General features: G+C 41.2%; 1 long non-coding RNA gene across 3 annotated transcripts in view; it reads left to right on the plus strand.

The window, feature by feature from the left end:
- The window catches only part of LOC142838860 (uncharacterized), a 91,654-nt gene that overhangs the window by 10,103 nt on the left and 62,814 nt on the right, over nucleotides 1–18,737 (plus strand). For all 3 annotated transcript variants that reach the window (XR_012908640.1, XR_012908641.1, XR_012908642.1), the window contains one exon: nucleotides 18,313–18,455. This is a non-coding gene — a long non-coding RNA (uncharacterized LOC142838860). The remainder of the gene's footprint in view (nucleotides 1–18,312; nucleotides 18,456–18,737) is intronic.

An 18,737-nucleotide genomic window follows, 5' to 3' on the forward strand; every position in this document is an offset into this window, starting at 1 on the left:
AGTTCATTGGCTTTTCTCCTCCCTTCATTATCTCATCTAACTACTGTTGCTAAGACTACGTGAAGGGTTTTATGTAAGGAGGAAATGTGATCTTTCCTTTATCAATTGTAATAATTGGAGGGAGAAAAAGAACCGTACAGAACTAATTGTCTATTATAATGAAATGACTCTCCAGCAATCATACTTCAGCACTAAGAAGGGAAAAGCTTTTACAGGTACAAAGCTTTATTAACTATCAAATGTAGTTTTTAGGCTTAGAATGTTGGCTCAGATTATCTGTGAGGCAATGCACGTATTTATTCCAAAGGAAGGCTAAGTCTTAAAAATGGACTTGAGGATTATTCGGTGATTTCACCAGCAAAAACACAAGATATCGATTTAATCAAAATTTTCAAAGATTATGTAATGTTGTAAATTATTAAACTATTCTGTGTTTTATTAGAGGCTTATAATGAAAATGGGGAGCATGCACATGTGTGTGTGATGTTGGGGATGAAGGGGTCAGTAAAATTGACTATTACTTTAAGTATACTTCAGAGATTTTAGCATAAATGTCAATGGAAATGTCTAAAGGACTCTCTATCATTGTTTTTGTGTCTATTCTGTGAAACACTTCGATTTCCTTTCCATCTTGAGAAGACAGGATCATGGTCTGTGATGGGAAGTTTGTGAAACTGTCCCCAGCATCCACAAATGTATGATACCCTACCCACACCTTCATTTTCTGTCAGAAATAATATGCTATTTTCACTCCTCTTAGATTAAAAACACTATATAATTAAAAGCTAAGTTTCATTTCTTGGTTTTCATCTTAAATATAAAATTTTAGGTTGTAAAGGAAAAAAAGACAATGACTGTCTATGCAAGTGAATCATAATTTTTCCAGAAAAACAAAATTAGCTACAATGTTTTAAAATTTCATTAAAAATAAAGTCTTTACTTCCTTGAATTAAAAACCAAAAAGCCACTAAAGACTTAATTGTCCTCTTTTTTTTTATAAATTTTGAATGAAGACCTTTATTTATTGATTGATTTATTTATTCCCTTTACTGCTCCCTCAGGTAAGGGAAGAATTGGATAGAAAATTATGCAGTCATTCTTGTGACTCATCTCCTATGGGTGGCATATGTTGCTCTCTAAACAGATGAAGGCAAGCATCATTCTATGCAGGGTGGTGGGAGAGACAAACAAAGGGTAAATTCCTTAAGACTCCTTTCACATGATAGGGCATATGTGGGCCATCATGGGAAGAATCAGACTGAAGGATGCTAAGACCGCTTGGCAAAACATGTGGCAGCATCCTCTAAGACCTGACAGCCTTGGATTCTCCACATCTTGAGGACAAGGTTCACTGTCCACTTGTCTAAACAGATACTTCCAACAGAGACATAGCATGCCTTCTGCCGATGCCCGGGATTGCCTTTGGGCCTCCCACATAAAGATGCTCACTCACTCCCATCTGCCTTGAGTTATATTTCATTTTGATAGCTGTTTGCAGAAGGCGCCTTTGAACTTCATACAATCTGAAAGGTATGGCTAAGAAATCACTCAATATGATTTCTTTCTTCATGTCTCCTTGCCCCACAACATAAACATTAGAGACAAGAGGCATTGTGTCTGACCGCATGCTCCACACACACTTTAGACATAGGGTTTGAAGCAAATAAAAATAAGCCCCAAACTTGAGCACACCCACCTACTACACACTGGAGAATATACTAGGTATTGAAATTTGTAAATCGGGACAGAGGAAAACTTGAAGAAAAGGGTCAAATGTTCAATTATGGACTCAATTATTTCCATTTTTAATTTGCCTCACTAGATTGTGGGCTACTCAACTTCTTGTTCGTCCTTAATTTTGGTGCTGTACTGCTGAAGCAAATGTGTTTTAGGGAGGCATCCTCATATTGCCCACCCCCTGGAGATGGTGAATCACTATGTTGGGTCTCCAATGTGCTTATTCATAATAACTTTGATATAGGTTGCTTATCACCATCAGAGTCTTTAGCCCGATAATGTAGCTGACTTATTTTGAGTAATGGTCCTCTTAATGGTAAATACAATTTTCCAGGCTTCATCTTGAGATATTTAAATAAGCAATAGGGTTAAAGTGTTGCATCAATGTCCAGGAGCACTGAGCAATTTTCTTGGCCCTCTAGTGAATTCATTTCTTGCCAGTAATCAATGCATTTCTGACTCTTACAGGCAAGTTCATTTTCTCTGAACATGAAAGCACCGATGATGTTTTTTTGCCCTTTTTTTTTTACACTGGAGTTTAGTATCTGGTTGAGCATAGTAGATTTTTTTTATGTCTGACATTCTAAATTTGAGTTCACATTTTGAGGAGATGTTTGTTAGAAGGCCTCTAACCTTGTGTGATGATGGTTGGGGATTTGCTGAGCTGATGTTTCTTCTTCGTGTTCACTTTGAGATTCCAGGAGAATCAGTAAGCCAGAAACTCTAAATCAGACAAATTTAAATGGGATTTCCAGACCTACCATTACCATGGTCCATGACTCAGCATCTAGATGTACTTTGTTCTGCAGACAGAAGCCCATGCTACCGATTTTGTTACCATCTTTCTGCCCATTTTCTCCATGTCAGGTAGCACAGCCATATGCAATCTAAGGTATTATCTACCATCTATAAGTAGCTACATAGAGGGTTGCACAGGTAAAGAAAAACATTGCCAGATAAATACTAGTTAAGTTCTTATTGGCTGGTTCATTTTCTTCAGTGGGCTTTGCATTCAGAAAAAGACACGTGGGGTCAAAAGCGACAAACACAAATCAACTTTTGCAAAACCGCCATTTAGTGTAAGCCTTTGTGTATAGGATTAAAGCTACGCTGCAGTGTTAATAGCATAGCATAAGACTGGAATGTGTATTTCACCCATGTGGCCACGTCGCATGCTGATGCTGAAGTGTGCCTTTTGAGTGGCTGTGGAGGGCTGTGTGCTATGAGAGCTACTTCATGACTTTCTTTGTGAAGATGCTGATGCAACTCTCAGCTTGAGGGGCTCGGCTCCTCAGTAACGACTCTGGATAAATGTCCACTGCTTGGAGTTGAATGGGAGCCTCTAAGGCAGTTTTTGTACCCAAGATGAGTAGTCAGTGCCGTTTGAGAAAGAGCCTGACATTCCTAAGGAGTGTCTTGATAGCTCTAAAGAATTCTCTATCTGTGATTTGGATAACTTGATAAAGAAAAAAAAGAAACATGATGAAGATTTACTTAGAATTTAGAACTTTCATTCTCTTGTGGCTTTATCCGCTGCCCATTTTCGGGATTTTTTTTTTTTTAACTCGAGCTTCTCCTACTTCATCTGCAGGCTCTTGAAGTCTGTGGGATGCCCAAGTGTGTACAGAAACTCAGAAATAGCACAGTCTCTTTAGTTAAGAATAACATGTCAGTTTTCTTCTCTTGCTTTTGTGTGCTCTCTGGAGCTCACCCATGCGTGATGTTCCAGTTGACTTCAAAAGCAAGTCTCTGGTCGGATTAGCACCACAGGACAGAGAACTGGGTGTGAAAGAGTCTTAGTGCTTTTATGTCCCATGGGGGAGCTGATAGAGACCAGCTATGTGCCTACCAGGATGGATTTGTTCATTAATGCCCTTCATGGTAGAAGAGGCAAATTTGCATAATAATTTCATTGTTATCTCTGGATGGTCTACATCTTAAGACTATAAGTATTAGTAAATGACAAATACATATTTAAAAATACCCAAAAGGTTGATACCTAGCTATAATTTCTGCACTGAGATTTCAAATCCACTGATGGAAATAAGAGACTTATTTTGCAGAGAGAGAAGAGTATAAAGTCATAAAGCGTCGGGGCATTCATACACTATGGGCAGTTTAAGCACTAGAAAAAGGGGCAGAGTAAAATGGGATGTGTATGTAAGAAACCACGGCCCAGGGATGTTTGCTTTGCAGATATTTCCAACAATGTTGGCTCGTCTATCAAGGACCAGATAATGATCTTGGCTCATGGGGAGCAGGGAGAAGGCTGGTAAGCTGAAGATAGGATCACAAACTTGGGATGTACCCTGGCAGAAGGTATAGGAGTGAGAGAAGAATGCTTCTATGATGTAGGCATAAGATAAATACCTCAGGTGCAAGAGATAAAATGGATACGACAGAGTGGATTGCCCACATCACTAGGAATTCAGGAGAGCCAGTTGTATGAAGTATCAGTCTAGACAGCGAAGGAAGAAGCCAGAGAGAGATCCCAGGGAATAACACTGCCAATTCTACAGAGGACGGACAACAGAGTTGCCTTAGAAAACAAAGACGTTTATTAACCCTCAGAGAGTAGATCAGACTTTTTTACTATCCATATTTGTTATTTTATTATCATTCACAAGAATAGCCCTCCAACAATCAAGAAAGTGCCCACATTTCTTCAACATACTGATTTTTATCCCCTTGAATAAATGAATAATTTCTATACTCATGAGTGGGGTTGCTAGATGAGATGGCAAAAAAAAAAACCCTTATAAACAGATTTTTTTTTAAAAAAAGGCCAAAAGCATCCAGATGAGGGATCAGTAAGTTTTGACCTGAGACGATAGATACAATATAAGATAAATAGCGTTAAATTCAGGAACTGGAAATGATAAAATCACTTAAAACATTGATAGGATCTGACACTGTAGAACCAGGGAATGAAACAGGCAAGGGTGAGAAGGAATAGAAAAAAATGCTTGTAGTCTTCTCTTTTCTAATGAAAAAGTTGCCCATGGAGAGCAAGACTGGCTGAAGCTATGCAGTCTTCCAGAATGCTCTAGAGACCAAGCCTTTCAGAATGCTCTAGAGAACAAGGCTGGCTGAGGCTGTGCAGATTCCAGAACGGTCTAGAAAAAGGACCAACCCTATTTACCATCATGATTCCTTCTGCTGGTCTGCGGAACAAAGGAAAAAGCAGGAGGGTAATCCTTTGTAATTTAATTTCTCCCATTTTATCTCCAGGATCACAACTATGTGCTGCTCAAATTTACATAAGACTAAAATCAGTGTTTAATTGTCTGCCCCCCCCCACTCTAAAGTTGTGTAAGGCCATTTTGTCCAGTATTGTCTGTGGAGACTCTACAGGAGGAAGCACTGTCTGTGTGGCGACCGAGTCCATAGATTCTACATTACTGGAGCTCAGATTGAATCTCCACTGCGGTTATGTTCTAGTGAATAGAGCAGGGACAGAAATGAATCATTTGTCTCCAGAAATTGTCACTCTGCTGATGTTGCTTTTGGAGTTGTTGGCATGCACACTGAGGCTCTAACAATCCTGCTTTGATTTGTCATCAAGCCCTTGGTAGTCGACTTTGAAAGGAAAGAAAAATATTGTGAGATTCAAATGAGCTTTTCATTTGAAAAAGAAAAGCCAGTGTAGGGAGCTATCTTTTCTAATTATTATCAGCTATTTCTCTTCTGAGGCATACGCCATAATTTTTTGACCTATCGCCTTGCTGAGTATTTGCTTCCCACCCATGAAACATCTTTATGTTTAGTTTACTAGATCCTATAATGCATCGTTAGGCCATTTACCATCGTTCTCTCTTATCTATAAATTCTGGAAGGGGGAACTGTTAGTAAAATAAGATTTGATAGTTATAATGAAGACTGGATTTGGAGATGGTCCCAAGGCTAAGTGGTGGCAGACCTAGGAAAACTCAAATATCTATTCATAATAAGATAAATCTCATTGAAATATACTGTACTTTTTGTTGTAGTATAGGAGATTAAAAACTGCAGAAAAATACAGGTGAATATAATTCCTATTCATCAAGAAATCAGGTCTCCGGTTGGATATTTCATAATGTACTAATATATCTATTAAATGAATTACTGCAGAATATAAACACTCTGGTAATAGTGGACAGGAGTTAAATAGGGATGAAATAAAGAAGATATATAATTTTAAAGATATTAATTATTTAAGAAACAAATTCCCCTTTCTCTCATTTTGCTAGGTGATAAGAAAATACCGGATTTGACTTGTTTTATGTTTTGCTTGCTGAAGAGCCTGAATACTACCATCAGGCCTAGGGCAACTTGCATGGAAAGTACCCCAGATATGATGTCATAAGAAACATAGAGGAAAGGGAAGAGGAAGAGGGAGGAAAGCTCCCTATGGAAGCTAAGGTTTCTCTGATGGAACTGAGGTCTGGGCTAGAACTCAGCGTGGAGGATCAATGGTTCAAGCACAGGGTTTCTTCTGTCTGTGATGTCCTTCCACCATCAGGGTCCCTCTCCGTATTCACTGTGGTGTCTCCATCTCATTTAAGTATGCCACCTTGATATCTGTGTATGTGACATATGTCTTCTTCTCTACCTGCATATTCTTAATGCATCAGTGAACTAAGTAAAACTTTCTGGGTTGCAGATTCCAACTGAAATCCTGGGTTCCTTTCTAGTTCTTCCTGCATGCTTGGTCCTAATGATCCATTCAACCCACTTCCCAGTCTCTCACGGTACCACACCAACCAAATGGTGTCTCCTCACCCATCTCAGTCATGGAGTTGACTTCTTCCCTTCCTTCAAGTTCATCCTCATATGACACACGTCGTTGCCTTGTGCTGTCATCCTCTGTTAGGATTTACAAGGCTCATGAAGTTCAGAGTTGAGTTGCCAGCAGCTTACCCTGCACATCAGGCACCCACAACCCAGTATGCACAAATTAGCCTCACCATGCTTCCCCTGGTTTCTCTATAGTCTCTGGTTTTAAGACATTATTGTCTAATTCATCAGAAGTAGAGAGACAATAGTCATTTTTACTCTCCTGTTTTCATTTTTGTTGGTTGCATTTCAGGCCAAGGGCTAGAACTAGTTAATTTTTTTTCCCATCTTAAGTATTTCTTGATTCCCTTTACAGTTGTCACTCATTATCATCACCGGTTATAGTCCATAGCTATTGCTTCTTGGGGTTAGTCTCCTGCTGGGACATCTAAACTACTGAACGTCTGATCCATTAGGGTCAAGTCCATCCAGTGCAGAACCCACAGCAGATCTGCTGTGGCAAGTCCAAAGGCTCCCAGGGTTGCCCCTCCCTGACAGATACAAACAAAGTAGCCACAACCTACCTTCTACTTTAAACCCACCACTTCCTGCCTCTTTCTAGGCTTTTGTTTTCCTCTGAGAGCTCAAGTCTTATTTCAAAGAGGGGACTCTAGTAACGTGCAACAGTATAGTCTTACATGTATGGAAGCTATTTGTGTTTATTTGCTGTCTGTGGGGTCCCCAATTCCCTTTTCATCCCCTCTTTTTTGCCCTCCTAGTCCTCTTTTAGTTGTCACTTTGGTCACATTCTTGAGGGCCTGGTCCTTTATGTATTTTGTCCCCATGCCATTCCTAACTATGTGAAGCCTTACCCATACACAACATCATCAATTAGATGCTGTTCCCGTTTGTGTTGATAGCTGTGAGCAGCTTGCTTCCTTTTACGGAAATTAAGATTTTCCTAAATAAGAATTTAGCCCATCACTGAAAAAATGTTTGCCCATTCCACTACTGATAATTGAGCCATTTTAGAAGGCTTATTTGTATATGGGTTTATCTTTAATTTTTCTTTTCAGCCCATATGAATAGCAGTAACAAGTCAAATGTTACAATTATCTTTATTGTGACCTTCTACTCAAGCACTCATATGACATGTTATAAATGTCTTATTCTCAAAGATGCCAGAAAGACTAGCTTTTGGCTTACAGAGTATCACAATTAAGTGTCAGGGGATGCAGTTTTCTGGATTACAGATCAGTCTCCTCGAGAGTGTCAACCATTGCTTCTTGGCAAATCTTAAACATTTTAAGGTGTTTTTCTAACGCTTTCATTCAGTAACATACTTAGAACATGGATCTCCCCAGGTGGCCAGCTACCATGCCAGAGAAATGCTTTTAAAAGCTTGATTCATCCACATTTCAGAAATATATATTTTTATACTAAAAAGGAGCACACTGAGTGTGGCTGTCCCCAAAATACTACACATGCTATTTTCTCAGGAAGAGAAGTGAGGTTTATTTTTTGTTAATGAAATGCCAAACAAGCTCCGCCAACTTGCCAGGCGGAACAAAATCAGAGCATCGTTGGCAGTACCCTGCATGGCTCCATCCACGCAAATGTTTTGCAAAAATTTAGCTTAAGCAATTATAATTTCTCTTTTGGCCAGGTTCTTTTCAGGATAAAATTGGGGCATTCAGGAACTGGGGAAGTTATTCACAATATTAGAAGCACTTAGAGACATGTCCAATAGCGCCCATCAGGATTGCAGTTCTTCAACCCAGGCCTTTCTTTGCACCTTCAATGGAAGACTTTGGTCAAGGACCAACAGGCATGTAAATTCAGATTTAAACTCCCATTTTCCCTACCGAGTTTTTATAATGTAATATATTCATTGCCTCTTTCTGTTTTTCTGTGTACCAGAAGAAACGAACACATACCCACGCCTTAAGAACGTACAATTAGAAGTCTCTCTTAAAACAGGACTCCCCAAAAGAGCAGGCCAACATACAGATTAGACACAGTGTTTTTTTTTTTCTTGCCATAGCATCAACATTTTATCACCATATTGGAATCTGTTCAATTAGTGAGTATTTTAATTTTCATGGAGGACATGGTTTCTCCAGTGAAGACTTGCCTTTTCTGCCGTGGCTCAGGAGCAAGCAGGGGAAATGTTTAAATGTATGAGTTTGGTTGTGTCCCAATAAAGCTTTATTTACACACACAAAGCATCCTGTATCTGGCTTCCTGGATGCTGTTTACCAATTCCTCATTTAACTCATTGCTTCCACTAGTAGCTCTTGCTTGGGTTTTAAAGTCATAAAAACTGAAGACAGACATTTACTTCACCTTAACACTTAAGAATGTAGTCAAAATAAACACTTGAGTTCCTTAAGGTTTAACAAAAAACGATGGGACTTAAATTTTTCTTTCCTTGTATTTGTTGTTTTTGTGGTGGTTTAAAGAAAAAGTAGGTCACAGATTTTATCTCAGTACTTTAACCTGTCCAGTTAAAAACAAGAAGACAGATCTCATTTGCTGTGAATTTGGGTTCAGAGCCAGGTGGTTTCCCTGTTGCTTTCTGCTCACTGAGCTGAAGGTCCTCATGGACATCTTGTCCCAGATGATATTTGGAAAATCCTGTGAAGGGCAGTGGCTGAGGGCAAGAGAAGGTACCACTTCTATCCCCATCAGGTACAAATGTATTCTTGACAGAGCTGTGTGACCAGCAGGAACAGCCCTAAGCCAGACTGCAGGAGAGTCAGGTTACACTCAGTTTTCTCTGACTGCAAGTCCTATGGCCTGTAATTCTTGCAATGCAATCATTCCACACCAGCAGATCTCTCTAAATGCTTCTATTCTTTGTATGAAGATTGCCCTTCATAACACTATTTTAGATTTTTGCTCGTCCCTGCTTGGGTCTTGTGGACTGGGTGCCTTGTGCCTCTAATGGTATACTAAATGCATTTGTATTAATCCATTAAAGAATTTTTTTAAATCCTCTTTCCTTTGGGGAGGAAATGATTATTTGCTTGTATTAACCTAATTTTATGTTTATATGGTTCAAAAATGATTGTTGGTGACACTGTAGACTTTTACAGAACTCTCCTGCATGTACCTTTTCTTCTTATGGTGGTGTATATTTCTGCATAACTACATAGCTTTACAATTATGCAATCACACATTCGTGATCATGTACATATATAGGCTTGTGTATCTGAAGGGGACAATTAGAATAGCTGAGCTCTCAAATGGAGGTCATTCTGGCTTGTATCTGTTGTGAAAATGGCATCTAAGTGGAGATAGTGCACAGATGTTGAGCTTCCGGAAAATTCTACCATCCTTGTAATAATTGCTACATGCTTCCAGCCACATAAACAAAGAACACTTAGCCCCTTGCATACAGACACCTTTATACGCCAGTCTTCAGAGCCAGTTATTTTTAAATTTGCAGAATTTGCTTGCAGCATGATTCTCTGCAATATCTTCCCATCTATTTCCACTGTGTCAAACTATGACAGAAACAGAGGGACGCAGGGATAGACTAATGTGTCACTCAGGCTGGCTGGGAGATAAGCTGAGAGAGCAAGAATCGGGTGACGAAGGAGAAAATGTGTCGTTGTTTGAAAAAGAACTCTTCCCTTTCCAGCTATATATATAAAACTCATCCATTGTAAATGGCTAAGGTTATCATTAGTAACGATAACGCCTTACATATGTCTAGGGCCTCATAACTTACAAAGTCCTCTTGGGCTGTTAATTCCTCTCATCCTCTGACAGTCTGTCAATCTGCCAGCACAGACCTTATTAGTTCCTCCGTGTGTCCCAGCCCTGCAGTGACTTCCTGCTGCTCTTTCTAAACCTGGTACCTCAGATCATAGATCCTGGAGCAAACCGGCCATGCGCATCTCCCAGAAGGCCCGGGGTTTGGCTCTCCTGCTTGGTGATGTGTGGAAATTTGCACACTGAAGTTAATTCCTACTTAGAGATAACTCAGATCATTAAAAACCTGAGGTCACATAACTGCAAATTATTGAGGTCATGCTATTTTTTTTTTATGGAGACATGTGACAACATTAAAAATGGATAGTATGGAGTAATTCCAAAAAATTTATTCTCACTTATGTCATAGAGTCATTTGGGCCCCATCCATTTCTCTTGTAAATTAGTCCCAGATAATCATAATTATGACCCTTAGGTACCATAAGAATGAAATACGTCCTAATTACTAAGAGGTGTTCATTTATGTCTTTTTGATATACAAGGATTTTTCTGCACCGTGACTCCCTGAGAATCAGTCCCCTATATATGTGATTGGTTCACGTGATTAGATGTTTCTCCCAGGAGTATTTCTGTGAAAGGAAGCCCTATGCTTGGTGCTGAATGCAGTCAAATCCTATGATGACTTTCGCCTCCACTTCTTGTTAATGTCAGTCATCCCGACTCCCTTGCTCATTAGCCATACGTCCTTCCCGAAGTGAAACCATGTTGAGTGCGCACCATGATGATGCTTTATCATGAGTGAATGCTTTCCGTGTCACATACATGATCGGATATCATACAAGATCCATGAGGTATTATTCCCGGCATCCGTATAAAGTCAGCCCCGGGAAACATACGTTGCTCAAAGCCAAATAACGAAGAAGTGACAGGGAAACATGATTCTATCCACACAAGTCAAAAACTCTCCCCATCAAACCACAGGCACAGCGGAAACTAGTCGTGCAGAATGGATGCTGGGAGCTTCAGCCAGCCCTGATTCTCTTCACATGAGGGCTAGCCTGGTAGTTCTCTTCCCTGGGACTGTCAGAGTAGTCAATATCACCTGACAAACCAGAGGTTGAGGCACCTGGTTGTAATCTCGATGATCAGTGTTCAATGACATCGTCCTCAATATTCCCTTAGAGTGTACCCACCATGGGAGAGCCCCGCCCAGTGCATTGTTTTGTGTGGAGGTAGTTTTATATATTCAGAGTTGAAACAAGACCATGACACGGCAGGGGCCTTTTGTAATCACTATTTTTTTTAATTCATGTATGACAATAGGAAGCGTTGAAAGGAAATACTGGGGCAAGAGTTCTCCATTTACCTTGGATACAAAATAGATTTTTTTTTTCCCTTGCCTTTGTCTAATGAACAGAACAGACGGTGCCCACTCTTCCCGGGGAGTGTGAAACAAGAGATAACTGAACACAGGCTTCCTGATCATCTTTTCACTCTAATCAGAACCGGGTTTTAAACAAGCTGACCTGCTATGAACACGTGACAGAGCATTGCCTTGAACTCGCTCATCTGCACAGTGGCATGAGAAGGTGAGGGACATCTCCGAGGAAGTCAGGCGTGGGCTATTAATTATGTGTAAGGAACGGATGGTCCCCGGGAAGCCACCATCAGCTAGAGAGACCAAAACACTGTGCAGAAGAACTTCTCCGTTTTCATGAGGGATTGCTGATTTCACATGCAAATTGCCCGCTAGTGCAAAGATGCTAACAAAGCAAACTGTGCCTCTCTGCTCAGGAATTCTAAAAAGAAATAAATGTCTTCTGTATTTATTAAGCCCTTATAATTATTCCTGGCATGTCAAGTAGAGCAGGAATAGAATTGGAGAGGATTAGGGGAATGAAATTTTAACATGATATCAGTCTTAAAAGAATTGAATGAGTGGCCCCAGAAATCGTCATTCTTTAAATATGACTCTGCCATTTAATTAGAGAGAGAATGCATAACGAAATCCTGCCATCATTCTAGGGTTTAGCATAATTTTGAACAGTCAGGAAAAATGGCAAGATCAAGCTTGATGTCACACTATAGGACTTCTTAGAACAAAGGGGAATGAGAGGTGTGTGGCAGTGGCATTGGAGTGAGGATGTTGGACACTTGGCAGCCTGGTCCTTCCCCTCCTTGGACTTTGCTTCTCTGAAAATGGTTTCCGAGTGGAAAAGTAGCAGAGTCAAACCAAGCAAGATTTCTTAAGAAAAGTAATTCTGGTATCAGCCGCGAAAGAGGTGACTTTTGCATCTGTCACGTCTGAGGGCTCCTGAAGTGTTGTCTCATTAAAATGTATGTTGAGAATTAATTCACATTCATTTTGTTAAGAGCCAAATCACCTGGGTTGAATTTGTGCGTGGAATCATAAAAAATGAATAATGAGAAATGGTAACAGGCCCGCAGAGTGGCCAGGGAGGAGGAGCATAGGTAAGCAGAGCCTCTTCTCCCCGTTGGTGATTTTTAATGTTTCTTTGGGTGTGTGTGTGGGGGGGGGGGATAGTTCAGTCACTAAAGTCATTTCTTTGCAAACATGGAGACCTTTCTTCCATCCCCAGAACCCATATTAGAAAATAAGAAGCTGGGTATGTTGGCACTTGGTTATGGTCACACTGTGGAGGAGGCAGAGACAAGAGGAAGCATGGGGCTTAATGACCATCCAAATTAGTCTACTTCATGAGTTCAAGGCCAATGAGAGACTTGACGGATGGTACCTGAGAAATGGCCTGAGATGTCTTTGAACTTCCACATGTACAGATATACATTCACATACACAGGGGAATGCATACACACATACACATACTGGGACATGCATGCACAGACCCATACATCCAAACACAGATGAACACCTACACATTTGGTGTTTATGGAGGTTATTCTGAAGCTGCTACATGGTGTAAAATAAATAGAATCTTTAAAACAAGTGACAGGTTAAAATTTGTAATTGGCTTTCCATGGTTTCCAAGTAGGTGGTAATAAGAAAAAGAAGAAAATTCCAAAAGAAAGTAAGTTTTATACATTTTATTTTGGTAAGAAAACCTGAAAAGAACATTTGATGGTCTTGTGAGGCTGGGTGAGGAGATAGGACCCAGGGGAGAGGATTCATGAAGTTGCCTCGTTTGGAGCTGCACATGGCAGCGTTTTTGGAAGATACTAAAAAAGGCCATGATGTACCTTGCCTAGAGATGCTCAGAGGTAGAAAATTAGAGCCTCCGCTCCCATCATCTCAGAGCCAAAACAATGATAACTTATGTCTGTACAGATGACTGATCTTAACAAGTACAAGGCCAGACTGGATGGCTCAGCCTCTCACTCTGCACATCATCTTGGCTGCCCATCACCCGAGGGACAGCTACTTCTTCCTGTCCTGTAGATGATTTCCAGGAGATCACGCTGGCTGCCCTCTCTTGCTAGGTTAAGACATTTGTGTTGAGTTGTTATCAGGAATTTAATGTTTTTCTAAGACTTCAACTGCTCTTGACCTCCCAAGGGTTCTAATTTTAGAACTGCCCGTGATTGGCAGCTCGCTACTTTGGGGACACGCCATCCTCATCTCGAAAAGCAGAGGCTGGGACTCATTTCACAATGAGAGTCTCCTAGAACATGAGGGGACAGGTCCCTTCTATTTGAAGAGAGGCCTGGATGTTGTGGGGAAAGAATTAGCGCAGACATACCTACAGGATCAAAACGGAGCCTGGCTGGTCTTTGTATCTCCATCTATTTTTCTACCCTCCTCTCAAATGGGGCTGCTCATGTATCCCTTCATCAAAACCCTAATTCTGGACCAAGATGCTGCTTTGTACATCAAGGTTCCCCTTCCCTCGGGTATATCAGAGAATGTCTGGTCTCTGAGGCAGACAAAATTAAGTATAGGGGCCTCTCACTGTCAGCCTCTTGGGTACCAGAAATTGGTTGTCTCATCCCATAGCAAGCAGGCCACATAGATACCCCAGTGCATCCTGGGGGAGTAACCCAGAATAGCTTCTCTTTGGGTCTCCTGCTGGGCCTCTGAGCTTTGCTCTCTGGTGGTGACGTCCATTTTATAACTAAAGGGAAAGCAATATCAGTCTATTCCATTTTCTTTGTGTCTCATGTACTGTACAGTGTCATGTAAATGGGCACCGAACCTACCAGCTTCTCCTAAAACTTGTACTATTCTTATTTTGGGATATAAATTGTTTTAGGTCCCTAGGCAGTCTTTTCCAAGACATCAATGTGGCCTCAAAGAAGTGTAAACACTTAGGGCAGTGGTTCTCAACCTGTGGATCTTGACACCTCTAGCAAAACCCTCTCTCCAAAAAAATATTTACATTACAATTCGTAATAGCAACACAATTACAGTTATGAAATAACCACAAAGTTAATTTTATGGTTGGGGGGGTCACCACAACATGAGGGACTGTATAACAGGGTCACAGCATTAGGAAGGCTGAGAACCACTTGCTCAGGGTTTCAAGAAAGGAAACTGGCAAAGTAGAAAGAGGTATGAGGGACACGCAGAGCGTTTCCCCAGCCTCAGATTGAATAGTTGATGAAATTGTGTCGTAACTATCCAGACGAAATGGACTTGTGTGACTATGTGTTGAAATCTGGCTTGTGATATGAAAACACAATTAAGCCAGCCATTTTGTCACAGCACTTCAAACCTCCCCTTCCCTTAGTGGCGTGGCTTCCACTAGCGTGTGAGATGAGCTGGCATCCTCAGGTGATCCTGACATATTCCATGATATGCCTGTCTTCCTTCAAAAGGAAGCAGGTTAAATTACGTGTGGCTATGGCTGAGACTGCAGATTTTAAAGCCATGTTGATCCTGTATCCATCCATATCTGCATTTTCTAAAATGTGTACTTTTTTTTTTAAACCAAAGGACAGCTTTGACTAGTCACCCCAGCTGAGTCTTCGCCAATGTACCCCGCACTGGGTTAAGTATTTAGCATAGATTAATTGGAAGTAGTGTTATTTTTACTTGTATTTTGTAGGCAAGGAAGTCAACTCATGAAGAAATAAAATTACACATTCAGCTTACAAAGACAGAGCCAGGGTACCACCTCAAGGAACCTGATTCCATAGTTGACATTTAGGTCAGTGGTCTTCTCAAAGATTCTATTCAGTCTTTTTTTATTATTTTTTTACATGAATGAGAAATAGGCAGATAAGCCGGGTGGACAGGGCAGATCAGAGTGAAGTTTAGTTCCAAGCCAATTGATTACATTCAGATAGAAAGAAAACAGCCAGCACAAAGAGATCACCTTTTGGTCCAAGTCTCCAGGAATCGGGAGATTGCAGTTCAGTGCCCCATGCATGGCTCAGACCCGTACACTTCCATGCAGGATAAGCATAGACACTGCAGGAACTGCGCCGCCTGCATTAAAACCCCAGCTCCACCACCTGGAAGCTGTGTGATCCCAGGCGAATGACTTGCTGCCTCTGTGACTCTGTCTGGTCTGTAGAGAGAGGGTGATTGTGCCCACTTTACATGGCCGTTGTGGAGCTCAAGAGGTTGTGGATACAGATTAGTGCCTGCTATAGAGTTAAGTACACTGTACAGGTGTTTGCTTTCCTCTCCACCTCATGATCTGCTCCACAGATGTGATGATACTGGCTGTGATGGAGGCTTTAGGTATTCAGAAGCTCTCTGGACTTTATATAGGAGAAGATGAAAACGCAGCTCCTGTTAGATACACTTCAGTGACTATGACAATTTTAAGATGGTCTAGGAGAGTGGTCCTCAACCTGTGGGCCGAGACCCGCCCCCAGGGATCGCAGATATCCTGCATATCAGATATTGACATTGCATCTCATAATGGCAGCAAAATTGCAGTGATGAAGTAGCAATGGAATAATTTTACAGTTGGGGGTCACCACAACATAAGGAACTGTATTAAAGCAATGAAATATTTTTATGATTGGGGCTCACCCCAACATGAGGAACTGTATTAAAACAATGAAATATTTTTATGGTTGGGGGTCACCACAATATAAGGAACTGTATTGAAAGCAATGAAATAATTTCATGGTGGGGATCCCCACAGTATGAGGAACTATATTAAAGGTCACAGCATTAGGAAGCTTGAGAAGCTTTATCTCATTGGAATGATAAATGAAAAGGTGATCAACCAACATGTTGCATGCCACTGGGTAAAATTACAATTTTGCCCTTAGTCGGAAGGGATTTAACTTCACATATAAATGAGATGATTTTCAAACTGAAATCAGAGAGACTGAAAATTTATTTTGAGAGTCTGAATCTTGATTTGGGTGGATGATTCTGTCAACAAGATGTTTGCTATGTGAGCTCAAATACCCCAGTTCAGATGCCCAGAGGACACAGAAAATGGTAGTGTGGGACCTATGCCTACATCCCTGTGATGGAGAGGCCGGGGCGTCTCTGAGACTGCTGGTCAGCTAGTCTAGTCAAATTAGTAAGCTCCAGGTTCAGTGAGAGACTCTCTCTCCAAACTAAGGTGGCTATTGATCAAGGAAGGGAGCTAATGTGAACCTCTAACCTCTATAGACTCAGACAGAGTTGAGCATGAGCACACATACACACGAAATTTTGAATCTTGACATGTTAGAAAGCGGGATGTATTCCTATCTGCAAAGGTCAAGTGATTAGGAAGCCATGATAGAGCTTTTGTTTTGACAATTCATCTTGGGAAGATACCGTAGGTCATCCAATAACTTACAGATTTGATAGATTTTCACAGATATAAGTCTTCACTTCTGTTTTTGCAAAGAATCTGACTGGATTCCAGGATTCCTTAGGGGGCTTTCCTGAGGGTAAGGCAGGCTTTATGCCTTTAAGGAAGCTTGGCCCAACTCTGCCAGCTCACCAATGGGAAAGGTTGGCAAAATTCCAAAGGTGATTTGCATTAGATCTGTTATGTCACAGGGTGGAGTGTGTTTGGGTGGGTGAAAGGGGAAGCCTATAATTTTATAGCTATTAGTTGAACATTTCTGCTAAGCCTCTTTTTATTCTAAAAAATTGGAAAGAATCTCAGCACTCAGGACAATTCTATGCTGCTCCGCCACCAGAAAAGAATCTACCCAGACTCAGTACTAATTCTGACCATACAAGGAATCAGAGTATAAATATTGAGCCCCAAATATTGACTACCTTTGTCTCTCTCTTCCTTCTTTCCTTCCTTCCTTCTTTCCTTCCTTCCTTCCTTCCTTCCTTCCTTCCTTCCTTTCTTTCTGATCAGCATTGTCCTTTGTGAAGATTTTTCTGTGTAAAGAGGTAGGGTTTTGAACTTAATCCTAACTACTTAGGAAAGATGGCGCCACTGCTGTCTTGCTTAGAAAGATGGAGCACGGTTAAGCTCACTACAGAGCCATGAATTGCTTTTGTATTGATAGCCATCATGTGTGCCGATGTACACATGTTCTTCTAGCTTCCTGAATAGAACGCTAGATGATTGCCCTATCAATAAATTAGAACAACAACCATGTCATGCTTTCTCGCTGCCTAGGGTCACCCTCATGTGACGCTTAGCGACTTCACTACACGTGGGTAATCAGGTGAAGGAGCGCCCCGCCATCATCCATGGGTCAGCTATGTGGACTCTAGCTGCCAAAGGCGCTTCTCCTTCTGAACCGAGCGCTTTGCTCAGCCAGTGTAGACATGGCCTGATAAACAATGGAACTTCTGCCTTGAGAACTGGAGTGTGACTTGGTCTAATCCTTTAACTGAGAATCGGGCACAGGTTTGATGAATGGTTGAGATGACGGCATTTCTAGTAAAGCGGATCCTAAATTGGCGATAATGGGATGAGCAGCGTAATTTATAATGAACTTCAAAGGGGTAGTACTGAGTGCGGCAGAAGCTAATCAAGGCGCCATCAAATCAAAGGTTTCGCGTGAGCTTAACTATGCGTGGCAGGGAGGTTCTCGCAGGCTTATATCTGTCAGAGTGTTGCCTGGCCATGTCATTTTTTAACCAAGATGTCACCTACCTCAGGAGAAGCAACCTGCCTTGTGCTCTCCTCCCTCTGTTTTTGTTGGGGAGCACAAATGAAGCAGGGGTGCCTTTGCAAACCCCACACTTTGATTTTGCAGGCTCACAGGCTGGCAGAGTCAGGGAGGACGTGGCTAATGACCAGCAACCCTGCACCCCGTCCAGGCTGCCTGCGGGGGGTGTTTCCTGACCTGTCCAGAGAAGTCTGTCCAGGGTCATTGAGATACCCTGAGATTTCAATCGGGTGCGTGAAGGATGCTGGAAACATGAATCACTGTCTGTGTTTTTCTTTTCATGCACTTAACCCACCAAGGAAAGTGGGGAAGGTGGGGGCATAAGCCTTAATACACAATCCCTCTCTCCTAGGATAGGACACACTCCAAACCAGGCCTTCCCAGACCCTCTATAGCTCACCAAGCTTCCAAGTTTTAAATATTAAAACCATGAGGCTAGTTTTTCACATATTGAAAACAACTCGATTTGGGAGCTGGGTTAAAAAAAAAAAAAACCTTGAGACTTGTACTTT

This window comes from Microtus pennsylvanicus, chromosome 20 (assembly GCF_037038515.1).
Source record: "Microtus pennsylvanicus isolate mMicPen1 chromosome 20, mMicPen1.hap1, whole genome shotgun sequence".
NCBI lineage: Eukaryota > Metazoa > Chordata > Mammalia > Rodentia > Cricetidae > Microtus > Microtus pennsylvanicus.